At 49.7% G+C, this 17,389-nt stretch overlaps 1 pseudogene across 1 annotated transcript in view; it reads right to left on the bottom strand.

Moving 5' to 3' along the window:
• LOC306815661 (olfactory receptor 14A16-like) overlaps positions 1–15,292 on the bottom strand; it is a 51,625-nt pseudogene extending 36,333 nt beyond the window's left edge. Inside the window, exon 1 of the transcript in view lies at positions 15,193–15,292. The product of the transcript in view is annotated as an olfactory receptor 14A16-like (transcript). The remainder of the gene's footprint in view (positions 1–15,192) is intronic.
• Between the last annotated feature and the right edge of the window lie 2,097 nt (positions 15,293–17,389).

Below are 17,389 nucleotides of genomic sequence, written 5' to 3'. Positions count from 1 at the left end.
CACACCCACTGACCACTCACACTGACCACACTCAGTATACCCAGTGACCACCCCCACTGACCACAACCAAATGATCACATCCTACTGACCACAACCCTCTAACTACACCCACTGCAAAGACACCAATGCCCACACCCCACAGACCACACCCACTGACCACCCAACTGACCACACTGCCACTGACCAAAACCACTGACAAACTCCTACTTACCACTCCCACTGACCATGCCACTGACTATCCCATATGGCAACACCCACTGATCAGACCTCACTGAGCTCCCATACTGACCACAACCACTGACCACGCCCAGTAAACACACTCACAGACCACCTCTGCATACCATGCCTCAATGACCGTAGCCCACTGACCATACCCACTGACCACAACCAGTGACTACACCTATTGACCACAGCCAGTGACCACATCTATTGACCACAACAACTGACTGCACCCACTGACCACACTCACTGGCCACACCCATTGACTATAGTCACTGGCCACACGCTACTCACTGCCCTAATGACCATACCTCCACTGAGCACATCTCACTGAACACACCAATGGACCACACCCCAATGACCCCCAAACTGACCATACCCCAACTGAACATAACCACTGAGCACACCCATATCCAAGAAAGCAATGCCTACACCCCACTGACCCCACCCACTGACCACACTCCACTGACAAACTGACCATACCTTCACTGACCGCACCAACAACCACATCCCTGACCACCCTACTGACCACCCCACCCAACTACTGAATTGACCACATTCACTGACCACAGCCACTGACCATACCCACTGACCACTCTCCAATGGCAACCTATCTGACCAAATCCTCTGGCTAGAGCTGCTTACCACACTCCCTTTGACCACCTGCACTCGCCACCCCCAGTGACAACCCAAGTGACCACACTACCACGGACTACCACAGCCACTGACCACATCACACTTCCCACACTTCCAGCACTGACCACCCCAAATGGCCACACCCACTGACCAGGACCCACTGACCACCCCCACTGACCACACCCACTGTCCATACCCACTGACCACAAGCCACTGACCACCCAACTGACCAAGCTGACCACCCAACTGACCATACCCTGACTGACCACATGCTGCTGGCCATACCAACTTGCCACCCCCATCACTGAACACACCCACTGACCACACCCACTGCCCAGACACCAAGGCCCATACCCCACTGACCACACCTACTAATCACACCCCGCTGACCACCACAAGGACCACTGCCCACTGGCCCTAACCACTGATCACACCTACTGACCACCCCACTGACCAGACCCAATGGTCACCCCACTGACCACAATGCAATGACCACCCAAATGACCACATCCCTACTGACCTTTCCCAGTGACCACACCCCCACTGATCACCCCCACTGCCCACAAAGACCACACCAAGTGACCATCCCTCACTGACCAAACCCACCAACCACCCCCACTGCTCACACCCACTGACCACACCAATGACTACATCTCCTGATCACCCAACTGACAATCCTCAACCGTTACCCAATTGACCACATTCACTGACCACACCCACTGACCACAGCTTGTGACCACACCCACTGAACACACTCACAAGCCATCACCACTAACCACACCCCAATAACTGCAGCCCACTGACCACACCCACTGCCTACACACCACTGTCCACACCCTTTCCCCCAAACCAGTGACCACACCCCACTGACCACACCCACTGACTGCACCCACCCTTCACCCTAACTAACCACAACCAGTGACCACAGCCCTCTGACCACACCCACTATGAAGACACCAATGCCTGCACCCCACTGACCACATCCACCAAATAGCCACTGACCACACCGCCACTGACCATTCTGCCACTGACAACAAACACTGACCACCTCCTACTGATCAAACCCACTGACCATGCCACTGACCACACCACTGATCACAACTGCTGACCACACCCAGTGAACACACCCATTGCCAAGACACCAATGCCCACAGCCCACTGACCACACCCACTGGCCACACCCCAATGAATTCTCCCACTGACCACATCCACAGTCCACTCCTACTGACCAAAATCCACTGGCCAGCCAACTAACCACACCATGACTGACCACACCCATTGACCACATCCACTGACCGTCCCAATGGCCATGACCACTGACTGTACGCACTGACCACACAACACTGACCACTCCCAGTAACCGCAAAAACTCGCCACATCCACTGGCCACACCAACTGACCATATCCACTGTCCACCTCAATGCCCACACCCCACTTCCCACTCCCGCTGATGGCACCCACTGACCAAACACAATGACCACCCCACTGACCCAAACATATGGTCCTGAGAAATGACCACACTCACTGACCACAACCACTGACCATACCCTTGTCCCACACACCACTGTCCACCTCCCACTGACCACCCCCACTGACCACATCCTCTGACCACTCTACCACTGACCACAACCACTGACTACCCTGCAGGCTACCCTTAATGACCACACCCTTTGACCACACCCCACTGATCACTGCCACTTTCTGCACCCAGTGACCACTACCCATGGCCACACCAACTGACTACCCAACTGACCACACCCAGTTATCAAGCCCCACCAACATCCCAACTGACCACATCCACTGACTATAGCTACTGATCACATCCCACTGCCCACACACAATGACAACACCCACTGGTCACACCCACTGACCACACCCACTGAGAACCCAACTGACCTCACCACCACTGACCACAACCACTGACCATAAACCACTGACCACACAGACTGGCTGCACCCTTTGCCAAAATGCTCACACCCCACTAACCACACCCACTGAGTACATCCCACTTACCACTCAACTGACCATACCTCCACTGAGCACACCCACTGAACATATCCACTCAGCCCATCCACTGACCACACCCCAATGACCACCCAACTGACCACACCCCCATTAATTACAACCACTGATCACACCCTATGACCACACCCACTGACCACACTCACTGGCCACACCTCACCAGCCACTTACACTGACCACACCTATTGGCCATACTCACTTCCCATTCCAATGAGCACAACCACTGACCACACTTCACTCCCCTCTTTAATGACCACACTTACTGGCAACACCCACCAACCACACCTCACTGACCACTGCAATGACCACGGCCCACTGACCTCACTCACTGACCAAACCCACAGACAACATCCCAGTGACCAAACCACTGACCACCCTCACTGACCACATCCCACTGACCACCTAACTGAACACTCCAACTGACCACACCTATTACATCAATTCAGGTTGTGGTAGGAGACAGAGATCATACGAACCCTCAGTGATCCATATGACAAAATCTTTCTTTATTGTTTGGGACTCTTCTTAATCGAGGGTTTGAATGTCCCAGATAAACATATGTGATTGATTGGAGTCTTAACACACCCATTTCCCTGGCCAATGATGCATCTGCCCTTAGGGTTCAATGTATTGGCTGGGATCCTTTCTATGTGTTCAAATCCATCCGATCATCTCTCACCCAGGGACCCTGTTACTTCTAGGCTGCTGTGGTGGTTTGTAAAGATTCCCTGAATTTTTTCTCAGCCAGGACCTGGGCAGCCTCCCATGGACTTGACAAGGACCAATTGGTGTCTGATTTTTAATATTGAAACACTGTTACACTAACGCAGGCCAACTTTTCTGCTGACATGCCTTATGCTTTCTGCTTAGCTCTAATTGCGGTTCTGTCATCTCTGAGGCCTGCTTATTTTCAGCTTTCCCAAAACCTTCTGATTTTAAATATTCCCACATTACACCAATGGGAAAGGTTCTTTGTGAAACACACATGTAAAGGTGAAAAAACGCTGAGAAAGTTCTCTTTCGCTTCTGGCCTCAGTACAGGTAATGATGGCCCAGGCCCCTCCGTGCAGCCCACAGGCCTGGCAGGGCATGGGCCAGGGCTGGGCTCTGACTCTGGGCCCCGTTTTCAGCAGAGCCCCAATAGAAACGGGAGGGGGCAAGGGCCACACCACTGTGAAGACCTTAGATTTCCCCTGGCACAGCCAAGGAGCCCATGGCTCAGCAGAACACCGAGCCGACATTCAAACCCTGCCCTGCCCTGGTCCGCAGGGTCTTTTTCCCACCAGGAGAGCAGCTCCGGGCAGCCGGGCCCTCCTGGTCTGAAATGCTCCATCCCAACTGCTCCAGCCACTGCCTGAGCAAGATATTAACTCTTTCATTGCCCAGAATGAGACTTGCAGACACTTTGTTCTTTGTCCTGAGTGAAAGAAAAGGACCAAGATGAAGATATGCACAGAAATAATATGAAAACACCAAGGTCAGACAAAAGGAAGAGTCAGGCCCCAGATGAGGGAAAGAGGAGAGTCATGGACTGAAATTTCTCTTTTTTAAGCTATGGAGAACAGACTCATTTCCCTATAGCACACAGAGATTACAGGTTTAATTGTAGATATGAGCAGAGGCATTTGTGCTGAAATGAGCAGATGTAGAAAGAGTTGTGATCCCATAAGTTTGAATAAAGAGGAGAGATGAAGATCCCTGCTGCCCCCCACTAAAGTGAAGAAGAAAGACCTCTGTTTTCAAAGATGAAGATAGCTTTTGCTTGAACTGTTATAATGCTTAAAGTGTGCCCCATAAGTTGATATGGTCCTCAATAATGTTATGGGAAACCTATTTATCAAGAAAGGGATTTTTACATGGTGATGTTGCAATATATGAATATAATGTAATTCGTGTAAGAACTATACAGTACTTAGAATAAGCAATGTTTGTAGGAGCAAAATAATAAAGCTCAAAATGGACCACAGACAATAAGGACACAGATTGCTCTATCATATCATTATAACATCCAACAAAAGCAGGACAGCCCAAATTAACAACTTAATAGACCTAGCTGTTGATGCTTGGCTAGCAAGTAACGGACATGGCTCAGCTGAGGCCCTATTAGCAGGCCATGAAAATGGGTCGTCTGAGGATTCAGAGCAAGAATCTAGCTGCTAAACTGCATGTATTAGCAAGGTCAGACCATAGCAGCCTATTCATAAAATTGATACTACTGTAGCTAGAGGATGTGCAAGAAGGAAGAGATGGTTAGTTTGTTGCTATATAGAGGATAGATGCAGTAGGTTTGCTGCTAAAAAGCACGTAAACAGACATAGCTGAAAAAGAAGGAGTGGTCATCTCACGCTTACAAGAGACAATAGTAGGAGAGGCATATGTACCTCAAACCAATGAAATTATGCCAAATATGCCTAGTCATTATATCTCAGATTATAAATAGAGATAGTGCCTTAAATAAATTGAACTCTGCTTCATCAATCCCACTGATTGGTTGCGTATTTCTCTCGCTGAACTTCCTCCACAAGTGGCGCCCGGAACAAGGACCCTTCAGCTCTGCCACTCTGCACCGACCCACCACTGGAGGTAAGCGAGCTGGCAAGCACCAAGTAGCAGCGCTTGGAGGGCAAGGATCTCTGTATGCTGGCACACTAACGAATCCCATGCCTGAGCCGCTCCCGGTAAAGGAAGCTCGCTGTCCCGGTTACACCGCCGATCAAAGGCTGCAATGCGCGCACGTTAACAGGCAATCGGCTTAGATTGCTGGACTGCCCCTTTCCTTCTTTTGTAAAAAGGGAGGGATATGGATAAGCAAGCGTCATATTATTTATTTAAATGCTTTTTAGAAAAGCAAAAGGTAGAACTTGATCTTAATAAAAATTTGCCCAAGGTGTTAGACTATGCTAAAGAAAAGGGCTTTTTTACCAACCCAGATGACTTTTTCAAAATTGAGGAGTGGCAAAATCTAGGAGATTGTTTGTATAGAGCAGTTATTGATAAGGATAAGGTAGCAAAACAGTTGTCTCAACCCTAGTGCATCATAATTGCTTAGAGGCATATAAGGCAGAGAAAAATATTGCTGCTGTTGCCTCTATGCACTTGGATGGCAAACCATCCACTATGCTGTCCACCACAGGACAAAATAAACCCCCTGCTGCACAGCCAGGGATGTATGTTTTTGGAGGAGACAATCTTCCTCAAGCACTGACTACACAACAAGTTTTATTACCTCCTAAGTCTGCCTCTGAAGCAGTGCCCTCTGCCCCCCCCCCCGACCCCCCCGCTGCTATCACAGCAGGAGGAGCTGCCCTCAAAGGAGACAGCTGAGTTAAAAAAGGAAGCGGCACATTACCATGATAATAAAGTGCCAAAAGGCAGAGGTAAAATCAAGGGTAGAGTGGAATGGGGAGAGATTATGAAGGAAGCAATAGCGATGGGAGAAAGGGATTATGTGGCAAAATTACAGGAGTCAAGTGCAACACAGCAAGCATTTCCAGTTGCATTTACCCCTGCTGTGGAAAATAGAATGGAAGCAACAATAACTCCTTTAGATTGGAAATTGTTAATGCAGCTTTGTAGTACAGTTAATGAAGCTGGCATGCATGGGGAACCAACAAAACAAGTGCTTAATTATATTTGGGGATCAGGGTTATTGTTGCAAGAGGATATAAAAAATGTTTTCAAACTAATTATGACAAGCTCACAATTTATGCTATGGCAGGCTCATTTCCAAGGCCTTTGTCAAGATGCTGCACATATTCAGAGACCACAGGATGATCTGCTTCATGGGATTACATTGGAACAGTTTATGGGGATTGGTTGATTTGCCACACCTGAGACTCAAGCTCTATTGGGGCCAGATGCAGTAAAAGAGGCAATGCAGTTAGCTCGTGTTGCATATGATAAGGTTAGACCACAACAAGGGGAATCACCATCTTATATGAACATTAGGCAAGGTCCACAGGAACCTTTTTCTAGTTTTGTTGACAAACTCACTGCAGCAATAGAAAGATCAGGGGTGCCTCTGTTTATGCAAGGAGCTCAACTTAGTGAGTGTGTTACTCAAAATAGCAATTCCCGGGTAAAATCAGTGATAGCTACCTTACCAGGCAATTGGGATGTAGTAGAGCTTTTAGAACATGAGTAAGATTCCATAGGGAACTCAGGCTATGTTGGTTGAAGCAGTTTGACATCAACCTTAAAAGAGGGGCAGTCTCAGAGTCAAGCCTTTGCTGCTGCACTGGCACCACTAAAACCACCTGAATCCCAGAGTGCTGGAAAGCCTCGTTCAACCAGCAACAATTGCTTTTGATGTGGTCAATCTGGCCATATACACTGGGAGTGTCGAATTACAAATGTGTGGTGCCGTAACTGTCATCTCAACTCTCATTCCACTGAAGTCTGCAGACAGAAGACAAAAAACAGACAGATGAGCACAAGGGGATGTGGCGCCAGGACACCAACTGTGGCCCAAGCCTCCCAAGCATTCCAAGCAGCCCCTCCCTACTCCCAGCCAGCGAACTCCGGCCAGCCATAAGAGGCAGCCTCGGCTTGGACTTGGCAGCCACAATAGACATTGTATTAAATGATACTAAGCTGGTAAAAATCCCTACTGGAGTATGTGGACCCTTAATGTTAAATGGACAATCTTATGGAGCTTTGTTGTTACACCTTACAGGGTTTGACTGTGGAACCTGGAGTTATCAATGCGGACTATACAGGACAAATTATGATCATGGCTCCTACACGTTTTCCTCCTATTAGTATCCCTGCAGGAAGCCGTATAGCTCAACTGGTCCCACAGCAGCAACTAGTAGAGGAGGCACAAGGACCTGTTTGAGGAGCCAGTGAATTTGGATCTACAGGAGGCTTGGTACTACTGACCCTCACAATGGAGCAATGTCCCATAGTGGAAGTTATCTTACGGTATGGTCCTCAAGAAAAATGGCTTCGAGCCTTATTGGACACCGGTGCAGACATTACTATTATTGCCTGGCATCACTGGCCATCTACCTGGCCTCTACAAAACAACTTGGAGGTTTTTTGAGGGGGTCGGTGCAGCAGGACGGGTCCAGAAAAGTTGTGAACCAGTATCCATTACTATAGAACAAAATACGGTATCAACTGTAGTTACAGTAATGGACCTCCCTACTGGAGTACAAGCATTAATCAGGCAAGATGTGCTCACTCAAATGGGACTGGTGTTATGCATACACAATGGCCCTTTTTGATGGCAGCAACTACTTGAACTTTCCCGATCCAATTTACTTGGCTAACAGAGACTCCTGCTTGGATAGAGCGGTGGCTGCTATAAAGGGAAAGTCTTGAGCAAGCCCACCTTTTGGTACAAGAACAACTACAGCAAGGACATGTATGGCCCTCGACTAGCCCTTGGAACACCCCTGTTTTTGTTATTCAGAAAAAAATTAGGAAAATACAGGCTGGTCCACGATCTTCATGCTGTGAATACACAGATGCAGCCCATGGGTGCACTTCAACCAGGACTGCCTAATCCTGCCATGATCCCTCGTGAATTCTGATTGTGAACTTAAAAGACTGGTTTTTTTACAATTGCTTTCCACCATTGTAACATGCAACAGTTTGCCTTTACTTTACCAGCCATTAATAGAAAGGCAATTGCACAATGGTTCAAGTAGACTGTTTTGCCACAAGGCATGAGAAATTCACCAACACTTTGTCAACTGTTTGTAGCAGCTGCATTACAACCCCTGTGGGTGCTGTGGAAGACCACCTTAACATTTCATTATATCAATCATATTTTATTTGCACAAGAAAAAATCTTTACAAGAGAACATAAGCATACAATAATCAACACTCTGGCAAAACATAAACTGGTTGCCCCTGACAAAATACAAAGCACTGCTCCTTGGCAGTATTTGGGTTGGCAAATACCTAATACTACAATACAATACAACCCCTGAAATTGGAATTACAAGTAACAAACATGGCTCAGCTGAGGCCTCATTATCAGGTAATGAAAATAGCTCGTCTGAGAATTCATGGCAAGAATCTAGCTGCTAAATTGCATGTATTAGCAAGGTCAGACCATAGCAGCCTATTCATAAAATTGATATTACTGCAGCTAGAGGATGTAAAAGAAGGAAGAGATGGTTAGTTTGTTGTTATATAGAAAATAGATGCAGTTAGGCTTGCTGCTAAAAAGCACGTAAACAGACATAGCTAAAAATGCAGAAGGGGTGGTCATCTCATGCTTGCAAGAGCCAATAGTAGGAGAGGCGTATGTAACTAAAACCAATGAAATTATGCTAAATATGCTTAGTCAGTGTATTTTAAATTATAAATATAGATGGTGCCTTTAATAAATCAAACTATGCTTTATCAATCACACTGATTGGTTGCATATTTCCCTTGCCAAAGCTCCTCCACACTGCAGTGCCAGGCTGTTTCCAGAAGGTGGCAGTATTGATTGGGGTTGGTGGGGCTGCAGCATTTTGTTGTGTTCAAAAGGTGGCAGCACTTCTCGGGGTGGGCTGAAGTATTTCATTGTGTCCACAAGTGGGCAGCACTGCTCAGTGAGGGGGTGTCTGGAGTACCATGTTATGTCCATAAGGGTGCAGCGCTGCTCACACAGAGAGACTGCAGTACCAGACACTGCTCTTGGGAGTGTGGGAGGAGGGAGGGCTGCAGTACCATGCTGTGCCTACAAGGAAGCAGCAGTGCTCAGAGAGGGAGCAGCTGCATTGCTGTGCTGTGTACACAAATGGGCAGCATTGCTTAGGGTGAGGCTGCTGTAAAGGGCTATGTCCACAAGGGGGGAACGGGGGGGGAAGGCTGCAGTTGCAGTCTGTGTCCACAAGGTGGCAGGATGTCTCAGGGGATGTGGGGGCTGCACTACTGGGTTGTGTCCACAAGGGGGCAGCACTACTCAGAAAGGAAATGTTGCAGTACCCAGCTGTGTCCATAAGAGTGTAGCACTGCTTATGGGGAGAGAGTGCAGTACTGGGCTGTGTGTACAAGGAAGCAACACTGCTCAGGTGAGACAGGCTGGCTGCAGTACCAGCTGTGTCCACAAGGGAACAGCTCTGCTTGGGGAGGGCGTGGGTTGCCTTAAAGGGTTGTGTCCACAAGGGTGCAGCACTGCTTGGGGAGGATGGGGGGAGTTCAGTATCATACTGTGTCGACAAAGAAGCAGCACTGCTCAGGAGGGGGAGGCTGCAATACCAGTTTGTGTCCCCAAGGGGGCAGCACTGCTCAACAAGAGGGCAGCTGCAGTTCCATTTTGCCTTCACAAGGGGGCAGCACTTCTCCATAGGAGAAGGCTGTACTACAATGCTGTGTCCACAAGGAGACAGCAGTGCTTGGAGAGGGGGCTGCAGAACCGGATTATGTCCACAAGGAGCAGTACTAATCAAAAGGGGACGGCTGCAGTACCAAGCTGTCTTTACAAGGGGGCAGCACCATGTGGGGCGGAGGACCTGCAGTACTGGGCTGTGTCCACAAGGGGGAAGCACTGCTCTGAGGGTGGTGCTGCAGTACTGGGTTGTGTCCCAAAGAAGACAGCACTGCTCGGCTAGTGGGGGGGGACTGCAGTATCATGCTGTTCTCCCAACAAGAAAGCACTACTCAAAAGGAGAGGCAGTACCTTGCAGTACCATGCTGTGTCCACAAGGTGGCAGCACTGTTGCAGGGGTGGCTGCAGTACCAAGCTGTGCCCACAAGGGGGTAGTACTGATCAAAGAGGAGGCACCGGCAGTACTGGGTTGTGTCCACAAGGGGACTACAGTACTCAGAATGAGATGGCTCCCACTAGGGGCCAGCACAACTCAAAGGGGTTGGCGGCTCCCATATTGGGCTGCATCCACAAGGGGGCAGCACTGCTCCGGGAGGGGGGCTGCAGCACCATGCTCTGTCCACCAGTGGATAGTACTGCTTGGAGGGCGGTGCTATTGTTCCGCATTGTGTCCACAAAAGGTCAGCACTAATAGGTACGGGGAGGCTACAGTACTCAGCTGTGCCCACAAGAGGGCAGCATTAAATGGCTAGGGGATAGTGAAGGCTGCAGTGCAGTGTTGTGTCCACAAGGGAGCAACACTGCTCACTGGTGGCGGGGGGATGGAGGGGGTGGGGGGGAACAGACAGTACCGGGCTCTGTTCACCAGGAAACTGCACTACTCCAGTTGTGTGTGGGCTGCGGTATCGCATTGTATCCACAAGGGGGCACCACTGTACGAGGAGGGGGCAGCTGCAGTAGCGGGTTGTGTTCACAGAGTTACAGCACTGCTCAGAAGGCCAGGGCTACAATACCATGATGTGTCCACAAGGGGACAGCCCTGCTTGGAAAGGGCAGGGGGCTGTAGTGCCATGCTGTGTCCACAATGTGGCAGCACTGCCTGGGAGGAGGCCTGCTGTACTGGGTTGTGTCCAGAAGGGGGCAGCACTGCTTAAGGAGGAGTTGGGCTGCAGTATTTGGTTGTGTCCATAAGGGATTGGGAGGCTGCAGAGTGCAGTACCCAGCTGTGTACACAAGGAGGCAGCACTGTTCCGGGGGAGTTTTTTGCAGTACCATGCTGTGTTTAAAAGGGACAGTAATGCTTGGGGAAGTGGGGGCCCTGCAGTATTTTGTTGTTTCCAAAATTGGGGAGCACTGCTCAAGGGGGCAGCTGCAGTACTGTGTTGTGTCCACAAAGGGTCAGCACTGCTGCTAGAGTGGCAGCAGTACCGGACTGTGTTCACAAGAGAGAAGCACTGCTTGGGGATGGGCTGCAGTATTGTCATGTGTCCCCATGGGGACAGCACTGCTCAAAAGGGGTGGGGGGAGGGGAGGGGGCATTGTACTGGATTGGGTGCAGAAGGGGTCAGTACTGCACAGCTAAGGCATGGGCTGCAGTATCAGGTTGTGTCCACAAGAGGGCAGCACTGCTCAGAAGGTGTGGCTGCCCATGACCACAGGGACTGTGTGGGGCACCCTGGGCACAGAGCACATATGTCAGGAGCAGAGGGGAAATGGGGGGCCCTACCTGGCCAGCAGACCCATGGCATAGTGCTGGGTGTCAGCACAGAGCAGTGTGTCCCAGTCACCCTTGTGCTCCGTGGCCATCACCTGTCGTGAGTGCACCTGCAAAAGAAAATCCTCAGGAAGGCCATGGGCCACCAAGTCCCACAGCCTTGCCACAAGGTCACCTGCAGGAATAATGCCTCGAAAAAGCTCTGGGTCAGACACGAACAAGTGTGCTGTGCGGGGGCTCCTCACAGCAGCACTCTGGAGCGTCCTGTCCTGTCACGGGCTCTGAGCACTGTGCCATGCCCATGTCATCACCAGCTCCTGCGCCACCACACGTCACAAAGAGTCCTGCGATACCCTGTTCCATTCCATGCCACGGTGACCATGCTGCACCCTGTCACAAAGGGCCCTTGCACACACTGCCACCTGCCCTGCGGACACCTTGAGCCCTCCCAAAGTGGCCCAGGTTGGAAGGAATTCCTTGGCCCAAATGTCTTAAGACAGCGCAACAGGAATGTTAGGAATGGCTCACACCATCAGCAAACACTGTCCTGCTCTGCAGGCTCAGGGCATTTAAGAATCCTCAATCCAGCTCTGTGCTGGCCCTGGCCCACAGCAGCTTCCATCAATGAGAGGCAAATGCATATTGCCAAGAGTTGAAAGGCACCAGGCAGGTAAGATGTGAAAAGTGTGTGTAAAGGTCTTTCAATTCACAGCTCTTAAAGAGAACTTTGGGGCTCATAACTGGACAGAGATGCTTCTTCTCACACCTCTGTCCAAAGCAGGGTAACACACTCTGCTGCAGGTGCTTGGCTTGGTCTCCGCAGGTCCAGGCAGATGCCAAACCTGCTCTTCACAGCCTTCTCCCATTCCCTGCCCCTCTGCCAAGGGCAGTGGGCCTCAAGGACTGAAAGGACCACAGAGAGACAAAAGGGGGACACTTGCACCTACCTCACTGGAGCTCCTTGGGAAGCATTTTCCTTAGGAAGCAAGCGTCTTTTCTCCAAGGGTGTTTCCCCAGTGTGTAGCTTTCGCCAGGAACACCAACACACTCTTAAGAAGCCCTGGCAAGGCTGAATTTCTTCTGGGCCTTTCAGAACCAGCACTCCAGCTCTAGCTCATGTTCCCCCAAGTGTGATTCCAGGTGGAGGTTCAGATGTGCAGCCCCAGGCCCTCTACAAACACAAGCTGCCTGCTGCCTCTTAATCTGCCTCACCTCCTGCCTGCAGTCATGGCAGCAAAAACAGGCTGTTCCTGGCCAGAGACCAGAGCCCTGCCCCAGCAGGATGCTCTTGTCAGCACCTTCCAGGACTCTATGCTGTGCACACAGCACTTTTCAAGCTCGCTCTGAACAGGCTTTGGCACACAAAGCACAACCTGGCTGGCCCTGCCATCAGCACACTGGTGCATGATGTTTCCCTTTACCACAGAAGAGCTTATCTGTTCTATCAGCTAGTGCTGTAACTTGTGCATTCTGCTCCTCACATGAATCTGCTAAAGGAGTTATGGCTGACACAGAGAGATGGGATACAATAAACATCCCTGCTGGCAAGGAACATCTTGCGGTGAGAATAACACATGGGGAAATAAGCTGGAATTTCTGACTGACACTTCACTTTACTCTAAAAGCTACAGAAACTTTCTCGGAGGCAGAAGTCTCCTACACACACCCTGGAAATGTGTAGGACTTCTACAGCAGGCTGAGGTCACAGCAGGCTCTGAGGTCACAGAAGTCCCAGAGCCCCGAGGTTGCACAGCACCACAGCCACTGACCAGTCAGCCCTTGACCACAACTATTGTGGCAGTGGCAGTGGAAGACAGTACTCCACCCCTCTGAATATAGAGCATGGGGCCGGATGGTAGACAAGAAATGGCACACCATAAATGTAGAATCTTGTGTTGCCCTAAAACAATTCCTTTGTGAAAGCAATACCATTGATGCCCAAAATATTTGCCTAGATACTGAACAAGATGTATGTCACTTTGAGATCCAACCAGACATCATTCAAAAGACTGTGCTCGTATATATTGGCCAAGGCTGTGTGTGTTTAAGAACTGCCTGTGCTTCAGTGGAGAGCAGAAAATGAAAACAGATATTTGCCTGTTAAAATCCAATCCAATTTTTGTATTTGTAATTTTGTTAATATTGTTGTGCGTGATTATATATAGTCAGTACCAGTTGTATCCCACCAGCTGATAAAGGTCAACCTTACTACACACCACCATCACCCACACCCATTGGCATGAACCTTACACTGGTAGAACAGTTAATGAAACATCCAGATCTAGATGAAATCTTAAAGGAAATGAAAGAGAATGGAGAAAAGGTTTTAATAACTATCCACCATGATGCAAAAGAAATCAGTACCGTTTTGCAAAGAATAAAACAAGAGGTAAGCCATCACTGGTGGGATGCACACTTTGGATAGTCACCAAAGGCAACTGGTATACTTAATGCCCCAGTTCACCCAATCATTGTTTTGCTTCTTTCAGCCAGTATAAGTGTGGTTTCATCTGTTGCAGTACTCATCTGTGTGTTGGGTTGATGTGGCCAGAAATGTGTATTCTATCACCATCTGTTGAAGCTGGGTAGGGTAGTGACTGTTATCTCTGTAGCACATAGTGTCTGTTAATGGGCCATCTTTAAGACTAAGTAGAGCAATCATCTTTATCTTTTCCACAACTCATCCTTCCTCCAGGAAGATATCATCTGCTGCTGAGCCATTAAGACCCACTGTAAAACTGATAAAATTACATCATCCCACTGGGAGATGCTCCAGCCAGGGGGAGGAGCCAAGCTTTTCCTACCTAGATAAAAAACTGAGATTTTGGACACTAAGATACCTTCTTTCCACTGGATTCCAGAGGAATGCCAGGCCTTTCCACATCATCCCTGGACCTTGAGAGGAAAACTGCACCTTCTACAGGAGCACTGCTCCAACTGAACCACATCTGCCACTGCAGGAGGACTGTAACCACCATTTAATGGGGCTGCTACCAACACCCTGACTGACTGACAGGGTGTCAGGTTGTATTCTGACTCTGTCAGTGTTTTTGGGATTGTTCTTTGTAATACTGTGTTTCTATTTTAATTTTTCTATTAAAGAACTGTTATTCCTAATTCCCGTATCTTTGCCTGAGAGCCCCTTAATTTCAAAATTATAATAATTGGGAGAGAGAGGGTTTACATTCTCCATTTCAAAGAGAAGTTTCTGCCTTTATTGGCAGGTACCTGTCCTTCAAACCAGGACACACATCCATATCGATGTCCATGTCCATATCGTTATCCATATCCATACCCATACTCATGTCCATGTCCATACCCAAACCCATACCCATGTCCATGTCCATGTCTATGGCCACATTCATGTCCACATCCACATCCATATTTATATGCATATCCATATCCCTGTCCAGGTCCATATCCATGTCCATATCCATACCCATATTCCTGTCCCCGTCCTGATCATGTCGCCACCCATATCCCAAAATGTCTTAATAAAATGGCTTTATTTTTACCCCAATGTTGGGTGAAGGAATGAAGAAAAATGAAAGAAGATCAAGGCCAAAATAAAAGGATTTATCAGTCCATGCTGACTGAGTATGCATGTGCTTGGGTGGGTGGAAAGAACCATTTTCAGAGGCCTTTTCACTTCACTGTCTCCACAATCTTGGGGTTTTTTGCCCCAGTCCATCACTGTTTGGCTGTGGAAGATACCGGTGGAACAGAGAAAAGTCGAATCATAGAATGATTTCGGTTGGTAAAGACCTCCAAAACCATCCAGTATTCCTTGATGCTGCCAGATGAAATGATTGGATGCAAAAGGTGACATTTTCTGGGATGGAAAGTAAAATCTGCTGTCCCAAATAAATTCCTGACATCAGTCTGCATCCAAACGGATTTTTGGCCTTCTGAGTCCAGGTGCCCACAGAGAGCCAAGAAGATGTGGAGACCACCAGCCAGGTGAGTTCCCAACATGGATCACCAGGACCATGGATCACCGAGGTTCTCCCCAACAAGGGTCACTGGGGAGCATCCAATGGGGTCCTCCAGTGGGGATGGAGCTGGAGCAGCGCAGGAAGCTCTTCCCGCACGCGGAGCATCCACAGGGCTTCCCTTACCCGTGACCCCATTGGTGTTGGGTCACAGCAAAGCTCTGGGAGAAGCTCTTCCCACACTGGGGACACTGTTAGGGCCTCTCCCCGGTGTGGATCCGCTGGTGGGTGACGAGGGTGGAGTTTCTCTTAAAGCCCTTCCCACAGTCAGGGCAGCGGAAGGGCCTCTCTTGTGTGTGAATCTGCTGATGCCTGAGCAGATGGGATCTCTTCTGAAACCTCTCTTCACACTCAGGACACTCATAGGGCTTCTCCCCAGTGTGGATCCTCTGGTGGACAATAAGGTTGCATCTCTGGCTGAAGCCCTTCCCACATTCTGAGCACTTGTAGGGGCATTCCCCAGCATGCATTGCCTGGTGCATGATCAGGCGAGAACTGTCACGGAAGCTCTTCCCACATTCCCCACACACATAGGGTCGTACCCCACTGTGGATCCTCTGGTGCTGGGTGAGTTGGGAGCGCATCCTGAAGCCCATCCCACATTCCCCACACTTGTAGGGCCATTCCCCAGTGTGGATCCTCTGGTGGTAGTGCAAACTGGAGCTCTGGTTGAAGCTCTTCCCACATTCCCCATACTTGAAGGGCCGTTCCCCAGTGTGGGTCCTCTGGTGGCAGATCAGGTGGGAGCTGACGCTGAAGCCCTTCCCACATTCCCCACACTCGTAGGGCCGTTCCCCAGTGTGGATCCTCTGGTGGTAGATCAAACTGGAGCTCTGGCTGAAGCTCTTCCCATATTTCCCACACTGGTAGGGCTGTTCCCCAGTGTGGGTCCTCTGGTGGACATTCACACTGGAGCTGCAGCTGAAGCCCTTCCCACATTCCCCACACTCGTAGGGCCTTTCTCTGGTGTGCACTGTCTGGTGGCGGGTCAGGTCAGAGGTGTCTCTGAATCCCTTCCCACATTCCCCACACTTGTAGGGCCGTTCCCCAATGTGCACTGTCAGGTGCCAGATCAGGTCAGAGGTGTTTCTGAATCCCTTCCCACATTCCCCACACTCATACGGACGTTCCCCGGTGTGGATCATCTGGTGGCAGTTCAAAGAGTAGCTGCTGCAGAATCTCTTCCCACATTCCCCACACTCATAGGGCTGTTCCCCAGAGTGCACTGTCTGCTGCCTGATCAGATCTGAGGTGTTTCTGAATCTCTTGCCACATTCCCTACACTCATAGGGCCGTTCCCCAGTGTGGATCTTCTGGTGCCGGACCAGGCTGGAGCTCGTGCAGAAACTCTTCCCACATTCCAAACACTGAAGGGGCTTTTTGCCATCATGAAGCTGCTCATGGACCCTCAGCTCAGAGCTCTGGCCACATCTCTGGCTGCCTGCCCGGCCCAGGTTGGGTCTTTCCTCCTCAGATCCCCATGATCTACATTTGCAGCCCCTCCTGGTGCGGGATCTTTGTGGCTTTTCCTCCCTG

Source organism: Erithacus rubecula (assembly GCF_903797595.1).
Source record: "Erithacus rubecula genome assembly, contig: scaffold_180_arrow_ctg1, whole genome shotgun sequence".
Lineage (NCBI taxonomy): Eukaryota > Metazoa > Chordata > Aves > Passeriformes > Muscicapidae > Erithacus > Erithacus rubecula.
This window is presented reverse-complemented; position numbering and strand designations above follow the sequence as displayed.